Below are 11,183 nucleotides of genomic sequence, written 5' to 3'. Positions count from 1 at the left end.
GATTTTGATTGTCAATTCACTCTCCTCACTTGGTACAGATCTGTTGAGATTTTATCTTTAGTCTCAGGTCAATTTCGCTTGTGTGTTTCTAGGAATTGGTCCATTATTTAAGGCCATATCAGTTGTGGAATAGAGTAACTTTAATTTATTTATTTACAATGCATTTTATTTCTGTATGGTTGTTAATTATGTTCCGATGATTGTTTCTGATTTTAGATGTAAGTGTTGTTTCCTTGATGAGTTGTCAGCCTAGCTAAAATGTGTTGATTTATTTCCTTCTGGTAATCTTGATCTCCTCCCTTCCGGTTGCTTTGGCTTTAGTTTGCTTTGCTTTTCTCAAGGTATAAAGTTAGTTTACTGATTTGAAATCTTTCTTTCCTTTTATTAATTTAGATATTTATATGCCCTTGAAGGATTTCCATGATTTCATTGTCACTAAAATAATGCGGTAAATAGATATATTTAAATTTTCTTTTTAAAAATCATTTTCTTGGGGGCTCTTACAGCTCTTAAAACAATCCATCCATCCACTTATCAAGCACATTTGTACATATGTTGCTATCATCCTTTTCAAAACACTTTCTTTCTACTTGAGCCCTTGGTATCCGGTCATTTTTTTCCCTCCTCTCCCTCCCTCCCACTCTCATGAACTCTTGATAAATGATAAATTATTATTATTTCATATCTTACACTGGCCACTGTCTTCACCCACGTTTCTCTTGTTTCCCTGGGTGGGGGTATGCTGGATCATTGTGATAGATTTCCCCTTCCTCCCCCTCTCCCTTCACCTTCCCCCTACCCTCCGGGTATCCTACGACCATTTCCGTTTCTGAGGGGATTATCAGACCTGGATTCCATGTGTCTTGAGCTCTTATCTGTACCAGGGTGCATGCTCCGGTCTAGCCAGAACTGAAAGGTAGGACTTGGGTCATGATAATGGAAGTGAGGAAGCCTCAAAGAAGCAAAAGAATATTGTTTCATCAGAGCTGTATGAGGTCTTTCTTCTTTATGAATGTAAGCATTTACAGTTAAAAACCTACCTTGACCATTACTTCGGTTACATCCCATGAGTTTTGTTATGCTGCGGATTTAATTTTCCTTGTCCCTAAGTGTTTTCTACTGTCTCTGCTATCTTCTACTACCATTTCCTTTTTTGACCCAGTGTTTCCTCAGTGGTGTGTTGTTGAATTTCCAGAAGCTTGTTTCATTCTGAGGCTTTCTCCAGTTTCTGTTTCTTGTTTCTTTCATTGTGATCGCAGGGTACACTCTGTAGGAGTTCTCCTTTTTGAAATGCACAGAGATGTCCATCTTTCCTTTGTGACCTGTCGTCTTAGCTGTTCAGGGAATGACCCGCATACCCTTGAGAAGAATGCATGCTCATCTGCTGTTGGTTGGAATGTTTTAGGCTTTTGTAGGGTCCAGATGGTTTGTGTCGTTGCTTCTGTTAGGGCGCTATTGAGTATATTCCCAACACACAGAGGCCTTGTGTGCAGCAGAGAAACACTGCCCTGTTCGGTGCCATTTTCACAATTGTTGTTATGCTCGATCACATTGGTGCAGCCGCTTGTCGATTTGTCTTGTTAAGGATCTCCCCCCCCCCTTTTTTTAAATCAATTTATTGGGGCTCATAAAATTCATCACAATACATAGATCAATTGTGTAGAGCACATCTATACATTTGTTGTCCTCATCATTCCCAAAATTGGATCTCCCCCTTTTGTGTTGACCTTTTGTTTGACTAAAGCCTGATGTCCTTCTCCAGGGACTGGCCCCTCCTGATCATGTTTCCGAAGCATATAAGCCAAAACCTAGCCATCTTTCCTTCTAAAGAGTAGGCTGGCTGTACTTCTCCCAAGACAGATTTGTTTGCTCTTCTGGCAGCCTGTGGTTGCTTCATAGTCTTAAGTCCTTTATGTTCTTTTTGTTCTGCCCAGATGATCTCTCTATTACTGAAAATGAATTTAAGTATTGAAATCTTTAAGTATTATTGCAGAACTGTCTGTTCCTCGGCTCAATTATGAAAATGTTCACTTCATAACAATTTGCAATTGCTGCCTCCTCTGCTCCCTCTAGAGCCTGAGACCTTGCTCCTTTTCAGGACCCAGGGGCGGTCACTGCTTTAATGTGGCCCCATTAGCGAGAATGAGACTGGGATACAGGTGGACAGGAAACCAAATCTGTTCTAGCATTCATACGTCACCTTCCTCTTGAGTCAGCATTCACTCAGTTATAACCTTTTGGCTGGTTTGCAGGGTTCTGACCGCATTAATTTTGCCATTTCCTGGTGTGTGTGTGTGTGTGTTTGTGTTTTGTGGGCAGACAGGAACAAGCAGCTATACTTATGCTGCCATCTTGCTCTAATCTATCTTATCAGAATTTCATGTTTAACGAACAATTTAAATCCAAGTTTCTAATACAGTAATGATGTTAGGATTAAGACTTCCTATGTTGTAAGAGAAAAAGAATGCAAGATAAAGACAGAAATTTTCTCTTAAAAAGGAAAATTCCTACTTTATACTATTGGTATTCTGTAAGAGCATTTTATGCTTCTTAGGATAAACTGGAAGGGGGACCTTTAGGAGGAATCCTTGCATGTCATGCTATCAGAAGCAGTTCTACAAAGAATTCAAAGTGAAAAGCTAACAACAGGTATCGCCAACCAAGAACATAATTTTAAATATGTCCGTTGTCTTGGTAATAGATAGTAATGGAGTGTGCCTGCCTGCTATGTGCCTGCCTCTATCTCAGTGAACTAGCCCTAGGCCATATGATCTGTTTGCATTCTATGATGCTATACGCTCTCAAGGTACGCTATGTGCAAAGAGTACAATATTTCTGACAGAGAATGCTTTTCTTGCTCTAATGAGGATGGCCTCTCCACCTTGGGCAACAATTTTGAATACTCTGATACAGTCAAAGAAAGTAGTATCAAGCCAAGAAAGTCAAATCTATTTTCTTTTCACATCGCCAAGCTGCCTCTAATCTACTCTATACAATGACAAGAATCTAGAACATTTTGTGGACTGGAACTCCTTAATAATGTGTTTAAAAACAGAAGTTCCCAGGCAGGACAGTGAAACATGAATAAACTGACAACTAACCAATTTGTCCAGTACTGCTTGTCAGGTGACAAAACGAGTGGGATTTAGGCCATGACTAAACAGGTTCTGCGTTGACGTGGGAAAAGAAGGGACCTGCTCCTTCCACTCTCCTGTAATACACCCCTCACTACAAAATTTGGTGTAAATGGAAAGGATGGAATAATCTTTACCTGCTCTGGCATCTCCCAATCAGTGGAAGTTTGAATGCTTACACTAGTCCATGTAGTTTTAAAATCTTTGTGGCAACTAAACAGTTCAACCCCTATGAGGTCTCCTCAGTTCTCACCTTGTGAACCTCAGCTTTGGTTGAAATCCAGCAGTCATGGTCCCTGGGTGTGCAGATAGTCTTGGAATTTCTGATTCCAAGTCCATTTCTAGTGTCTATCAGACAAGCATTTCTTAAGATGCATATTCATTTTATATAGGAAACATTTCAAAAATGTAGTTTTCTGGTCCTCTTCACTTCATAAATTCTGATTCTGTATATTATAAGATTTTTATATATACCCCAGGATAGGAGTCATCTGCCATCCAAGTGGTGTCTAGAAGTGACCCAGGACACAGCTAACCAGGACTGAATAAGCCAACATCAATGTCACTGAAACAAAGGGCAAGGCAGGGAGGAGCAGCAGTTCTCATGTGACTTTAAATCAAAAAGTATTGCTGCTAGAATTTCAGTTGATGCATGTACAGGTTTATTACAAACAAAAGGTGTTCCAACATGTCTCTTTGATCAGTGCATAGCTGTACACAAGTTCTCTCAGTAATATGCAATTGTCTTAGTTTCATTAGGGTGCCTTTTTAAAAAAGATCTAATCAACACAGTGGTTTGCAAGGGCATTTTCCAGACCACTTTAAATCAAGGCAGATAGCTCAGCAATGATGAGGTCTGCTTTTGGGAACCTCGAAGGGATAAACATGAAAGATTTTATCAAGGAACAAGACAGCCACAGGGGCTTCTTATGAAGACGTTTTAAGAACTTTGAATACAACATTGGTGAGACAAAGTCCAGAAAAGTTGCTCCAGGGATTTTTTCTAGCACTACAATGCACCTGTTCATTCTTTGAGGGTAGCAAGGGCTATCCTAGGAGAATTTGGCTGAAAAGCCTTACCTCAGTTACCCCACAGCCCTGAGCTTGCCCCTTCAGACTTCTTTGTCCCCTAGCCTCAAATGCCATTCCAAAGAGATACAATTCCCTTGAGGATGTCAGCATTTCTATGTTGATGTGGGTTAGTCGAAGCGCACAGAAGTCTTTGGGGGAAGGGTTAGAGAGATGAAAACATAGCTTTCAAAAAGCGCATAGAATTCGCTGGAGGGCATACCGAGAAACAGTAGATTCACGTTTTGCCACCTTTGTTTAATAAATGTTTCTATGACTTTGGAGCAATGCTTTTCAACTTGCTCTCATATATAGTATGCACACCTTGAGTGAGAAGAGAGCTAACATTAGAGGTGGTAAACTTGGAATAAAGTGAAGAGTTTGGGTAAAATTAATAATCCCAGAATGGGTAGTGGTGCATTCAGAGATCCATTCCAGGCAGGTTCTGAGATTTACCTTAAATATCAAAAGGAAAATGAGGAATCTTTCCTGACTTGCACTTATATAGCTCAAGAATCCCTTCCCCCAACTCTCCAAATACATTCAGTCAAACTGTGAGGACCAGGGAGCTTGTAAGAGTGAGGGGCACAATCCCCCCGCCCCCACCTACAATAAACTCGGTTCCATTGTAAATAACCAACAACCAAATCCGGGAACAAATGCAGTCTGAAAAGTTTCAAGTTGTAATTTTCTCCAGGCAGTACAGAGGGGTGAACGGCCTGTGATTTACTTGGGCCCAAAAGCTGACTCTGCTATTTCTTTCGAACTGTTGGACCTTGGGAGAGCTACTTAAGGTCTGTAAAACAAAGTTTGTTGTAGAACCTACGTGGTAGTGTTGCTGCAGCAGTGAAAAGACCAATCAATGGAAAGGGTGGAGTAGAGTGCCAGCACTGGTGTATTATCTATTTGTGAGTGATAGCTGTGGTCGTAGTTTGCATTTGGAAAAGCTATCCAAGTGGAAACTGGAGAATGCAGCAAAGCTTGTGCATGGATTTTTAAAGGCCCAGAATGGGTTGCATAGTCATTCTCCTTGGGCTAATCTCACCAGACTGGAAAATGCACTGCTGGAGAGTAGATTCTGATGTGTAGTGGCCCATAGGACAGAGAACTGTTTTCGTGCGGTTTCTGAGATTGTAAATGTTGAAGCAACAACCAGCTCATCTTTCTTCTGCTGAATGACTAGGGGTAGGTGGGCGAGGTTTGAATTGCCATCCTTTCTGTTAGTAGTCCACCCTTTAAACCAGTGAAGCACCATTTATGTTTAATAATTCCTTTGTGAAAGGGCCAGGGGCAACGGTAGCCTAGTGGTTACATGCTAGGCCATTAACTACGAGCCACTCAGCTCTGAGGGACTAGTCTTGCTACTCCCATAAGGAGTTACAATCTTGGAAACCCACAGAAGCAGTTCTACCCCGTCCTACGCGGTTGCGATGATTCAGAACCGACTTGATGGCAGTGAGTCTGAGTTTCTGGAAAGGGCCACTCTACGGGATCGTGTAACGCCCACGGCTTACAGTGTATGTCCGTTAAGGAAACCAGCATTTTCTTCAAGCAAAAAAGAGAAAAGGAAAACATCGCTCCTGTCACTTCGATCTTACCTGGATTTTAGCTTCATAAACAAACTTCATAAAAATTGGTAGACTTTTTCAATATTAAATATTCAAATTTGGACTGACCATTCAGGTGAGAGCTGTATGTCAGTCATCTATAGCTGCATAAGGAATTGCCACACACTCAATGACTTATAATAACACACATTAATATATTCTTGTCTCAGCGGGCCATAAGTCTATGCAAGCCGTACCAGGGGCCTCTGCTCCAGTCTACCACAGGTTGCAATTGAAGTTCCTTTTAGAGGCGGAGTCTCACATAAAGTTTTGACAGCAGAAGTATCCACATTCAATTTCACTTTGGCTAGAGATCACTCCCAGTTCCTTGACATTTGTACCTATGCAATGCGGCAGCTTTCATTATTAAAGCCAGTGAGGAAAAGCGTTGGCAAGCAAGGCAGCAAAAAGAAAAGTAAACTGGTTGCCACCGAGTCAGTTCTGACTCGTGGTGACCCGTGTGTGTCAGTGTCGAACTGCTTGATAGGGTTTTCAAGGTGGTGATCTTTCAGAAGTACATTTGGCAAGTCTTTCTTCCAGGTTCCTCTAGGTAGGTTTGAACTGTCAGCCTTTCAGTTAGTCCTCAGGGCCTAACCATTTGAGCTACCTAGGGACTCTTTAGCAATGTGCAAGTCACCTAACCACACATATGACATTCCATCAGCTTTGCTGTTCTCTGTTGGTTAGAAACCTCAAACCCAACTCACCACTGTTGAGTCTATTCTAATCCATGGCAACCCTGGAGGATCGAGTAAAGCTTCCCCGTAGGTAAGTTTATGCACCCCAAGGCTGTACATCTTTATGGAAGCAGACTGCCACAGCTTTCTCCTGAGGACCATGTGGTGGGCCCGAACTGTCGATCTTTTAGTTAGTGGCCAAGTGCTTTAACCATGGTACCATCAGGGCTTTATATGGATTAGAAGTAAGTCATAAGTCCCACCCACTCTCAGTGGCATGAGGCCCAGGAAGAGGAGAACCTGAGTGTGAACTGAAAGTCCAATTGCTACAGACATTATTTCTCAAACTCTGTTCCCCGAAGCACACTGCCTCTAGACATTAATTGGTATTCTAGAAAACAAAGCAAATCAAACCCAAACTAGCATTTGTTTTTCATTAGGTGTTCTCAGAAAGAGAAATATGAAATAAAGTTCACATCATGATGCCAAATATTATGTGAAAATCTCCCACATCCCAAAAGACTTTGCTTAGAATTCAAAATGCTCATCCTGTATACTGATGTATAAGCAGCATTGATTTCAGGTTGATCCATGTCACTTTAGTGATGACCGCTACTGCATGCTATGTATCTTGTCTTATAATTTCAACATAAATTAATATTTAATGTCTCTTTAATATTAAATATTTATACTACACAAACTCATTCTCTGCAGGTCTATGGATAAATGGAGAATGTTTTTAAACAAAAGTCTTGATAATGTCAAACAGTATCACAGTCAAATAAGCAAAAATTGGAAGATTTCAAAGTGAAGCTTAGGGGAAGGAGAGGGGATGAAAATAAACATATATGGAAGGTTTAATAGGACATTGTTGTTGATTTCATTTCTGGAGATGGGCTGTGTAAATACATATAGTATTTTTCAATCCACTTCCCCATCCCCAAATCCCTCCAGATTCCTTATTTCTCACACCTGAATAGTGGTGTGAGTGGCTTAAAAAAAAAAGGAGGAAAAGTAAAATTGAAATGGACTTAGTCTTTAGGGACAAAGATGTTCATCTCAAACAAACAACAACAACAACAAAAACAACAACAAAGATGAGAGGGTTGCTTTCTAAAAGAGCCTGAAAGTAATATGTCCTTTAAAAATGGAATTATTCTAGAATAATCTATATATATCAAGAGGGATAAGATTTGCAAACAACATAATTTGGGTTCCACCTTTCCCTATAACACACCTGAACAAAATTGACTTTTTTTGTACATTACAATGCTCCCCCTCACATTTGGATTTTGACTCCAAAGTGTCATTCCTTATTTTGTTAGGCTGGTTCTATAGAGAGAAATTTATATCAAGATAATGGTTGATACAGTTGTACTAGAGGGTAAATCCAATCTGGTTTCAAGTCTGTAGGTCAGATGGTAGCTGAAGGTTTCTCCTAACTGGTGTAGCCTCAGGGACTGATGAAACTAGCATTTCCAAGAGCACCACAGGCTACAGTGGTGGATAAATCCAAGGTGATCAGGTCAGATGACAGGTCACATGGTAGGCTGCTGATGGCTCTCAAGATCAACAGGCAATATGGCAAGCCATTGGACCAAGCTCAAAGAACTGGAAGTCGATGAGTCAGATACCGGATCCAGACCCAGGAAAAGGCAAGAAAGTTTTCCCATGGTGTCTACTTACATACAGAAAGTAGGCGACTAGGAAACTGAGAACTGGGAAGAGAGTACATGGGGACAAATTCTCCTAGCTCATATTTTATGAAGTCTGGGAGGCCGAGACTCTTGTGGAGAGAGGCCTTCCATATTCATGTGTTGGAGATGAATCCCGCTCACAGCCTCCTAACTAAAGTTGTTCCCCACAATGTCCCCCCATAATAATGCCATTATACAATTTTAAGATGCTGCTTGCAAGCAAATGGTTGCTAATATACCTTTGAAGTGTGGCTGCTTGAAAGCTATTTGACTGAAGGTTGTCTGCCATCAAGAGCAAATGGACCACTCACCTTAAGTAAGGCCCACTCTCTTTTGATAAGGATCATAGATTGCTCCACTGGAGAACAGCTCAGAGACACTGAAGTTAAGTGCCATCTTAAATCTAGAACCCACCCATCTTGTTATGTATGTGCTTTCCTGTCACATGTATACCTCTAGGCCGTCCCCTTCCTTTTATGTGTATGCCTAAAACATATCCCCTTCCTGTTACATATGTGTATGGCATTGCTTGCATGCCCCAGATTACATAAACCTGTTAAGAGAATGCATTGGTGATCTCTCTCTTAATCCTGTCATCAGAAGAGGTTAGCCTCTGATTGTCTTGTCTGATGTTTCTTTAAATTACCCTTCAATTACACAACCAACCCTTAGGATCATGATAGTGGGGGTGTGGGGAGGAAGCATTTAGGAATGAGAGGAAAGTTGTAGGTTTCACTGCACCCTGCACCCTGACTGGCTCATCTCCTCCCCGAGACCTTTCTGTAAGGGGATGTCCAGTTGCCTACAGATGGGCTTTGGGTCTCTATTCCACACTCCCCCTCATTCACAATGATACGATTTTTTGTTCTGATGATGTCTGATCCCTGATCCCTTCAGCACCTCGTGATCACGCAGGCTGGTGTGCTTCTTCCATGTGGGCTTTGTTGCTTCTGAGTTGGATGGCCAATTGTTTACCATCAAGCCTTTAAGACCCCAGACACTATGTCTTTTTTTTTTTTTAAGGAAGAGATCTGAAGAGACTTTATTTTCTGTACTATGTAAGCCAATCATGAGATTTCACAGTGATTCCTGGCGTGGGTGCCAAAGGAAGGTGTCACCCATCTACCAGGCCGTGGGCAGGGCGTGCTCACTGCAGCAGCTGGAAGAGCACCGACTGGCCCTGCGGCAGGCAGGTGATGTTTCAGGAGTGCGCCAGCTGATAGGCAGCATCCTCCACTGCCTCTAGCTTGCGTAGCTCCATCAAGCCTGTTCCCAGCGGTAGCCAGCAAGTTGGCGATCAGCTCGGCGGCCTCGGAGTCACCCTCGGTTGAGACGATGGCTGCCTTCTTCTGCTGCTCAGCCTTTTCCACCACAAATCTGGCTCTCTCAGCTTCCTGCTGGGCCACCTGCTTGGCTTCCACCGCTTCTGTGAACTCCTTCCCGAAGGTCAGATGCGTCAAAGACACGTCATCCAGGATGAGCCCAAAGGTGGCTGCTCGCTCTGTGAGGTCTTCGCTGGAGACCAGCTCTCTCTGGGTGATTAGTTCTCCAGAATCAAAGTGAGCCACCACGGACTTGAGGATCTCAGTGGTGATGGATGGCAGCACGCGCTCATCACAGCCCTGGCCAATGCTGGTGCAGATGCACGGCAGCTGGCTGGCCACCGGGCAGTGTGATGTTGACGTTCTGTAGATCTTTGCTACCAGTGATGGCAGGCACATTCTGTGACCGAGAGCGGCAGTCCAAAAGGACTGGTTTCTGTACCCAAGGGATGAGAAAGTGAGTCCCTTCCCTTACCATAATGTCCTGTATGCCACGGAACCAGTCAAAGATGACAGCTCTGTGCCCCGCATTGGGCCGAGTTCACCACGCCTCCCAAAATGGCTAAGGCCAGGCCAAACTTGCCGATGGACTCAAACACCTTGGCAGCCATGTGTGCTTCTGTCAGATCTCACCTTTCAGCCCACTCACACGTGCTTTCACTCTGACCTCCACATCGACACTGTATCTTTTGATAGCCGGGCACCATCAGCTTTTTTCACTGCACTTGCTTATGCACCCACTTTTTCTTCAGCGATTGTGTTGGGAAGGTGAGCATCATGGAATACCAGTTTAATATAACAAAGTATTCTTGCATTGAGGGAGTACTTGAGTGGAGGCCCAATGTCCATATGCTACCTTCATACTAAATCTATGCATATACACACATAGATCTATTTCCACATCCTCATATATAAATATATTTACATATGTACATGCCTTTATTTAGACCTCTAAAAATGCCCTTTACCTCCTACCTCTTTCCTCTATTTCCTTTTAGTTTCCTCTTGTTCCACTATCATGCTCAGTCTTCATTAGGGATTCAATAATTCCTCTCGGTTACATTACTCTTGGTCACGCCCTACCAGGCCTCCTATACCCTCCTCGCCACCAATTTGGATCACTTGTTCCCTTGTCCCTAGGTTTGTTAACACCACTTCCTTTCCCCCCACCTCCTCCTCTCCCATGTCCCCCAGAACTGTCAAACCTGTTGTTTTCTCCTCCATATTGTTCATCCAGCCTATCTTATTTAGACAGACCTGCAGAGATAATAACATGCACAAAAACAAGACAGAGTAAAACCAAGCAACAAAATAAAACAAAACAACACCAACACCAACAAGCCAATGACAAAAAAATAAATAAAAGAAAACACAACTAGAAAGAAATGTAGTTAGTTCAAGGATTGTTTGTTGACCTTTAGGAGTGTTTTCCAGTTGAGTCTGTTGGGGCACCAACCCCTAGCCCCAAAGTCTATTTTTGGTATTCCCTGGGGACTTCACTGCTCTGCTCCCCTTGCTGTTCTGTTCCATGCCCTTAATGTTTTGCCTAGGTGTGGTGGGATCAAATTGGGCAGAATTCCCACAGTGTGTCTCCAGTGTTGTTTCCCTGTAAGGCTATGGGTCAGTGAGGGATGTCATGTCTCATAGTAGGGCCTGTCATGTGGTCTTTCTCTGTGGA

At 42.6% G+C, this 11,183-nt stretch overlaps 1 pseudogene; it reads right to left on the bottom strand.

Annotated features, from left to right (window-relative positions):
* Positions 1-9,330: 9,330 nt before the first annotated feature.
* On the bottom strand, positions 9,331-10,131 carry LOC101642114 (annotated as a pseudogene).
* Between the last annotated feature and the right edge of the window lie 1,052 nt (positions 10,132-11,183).

This window comes from Echinops telfairi, unplaced genomic scaffold (assembly GCF_000313985.2).
Source record: "Echinops telfairi isolate 266 unplaced genomic scaffold, ASM31398v2 ScPeMD7_7424;HRSCAF=8462, whole genome shotgun sequence".
NCBI lineage: Eukaryota > Metazoa > Chordata > Mammalia > Afrosoricida > Tenrecidae > Echinops > Echinops telfairi.
The sequence above is the reverse complement of the archived record's forward strand: the minus strand, read 5'-3'. Positions and strand labels throughout refer to the sequence as shown.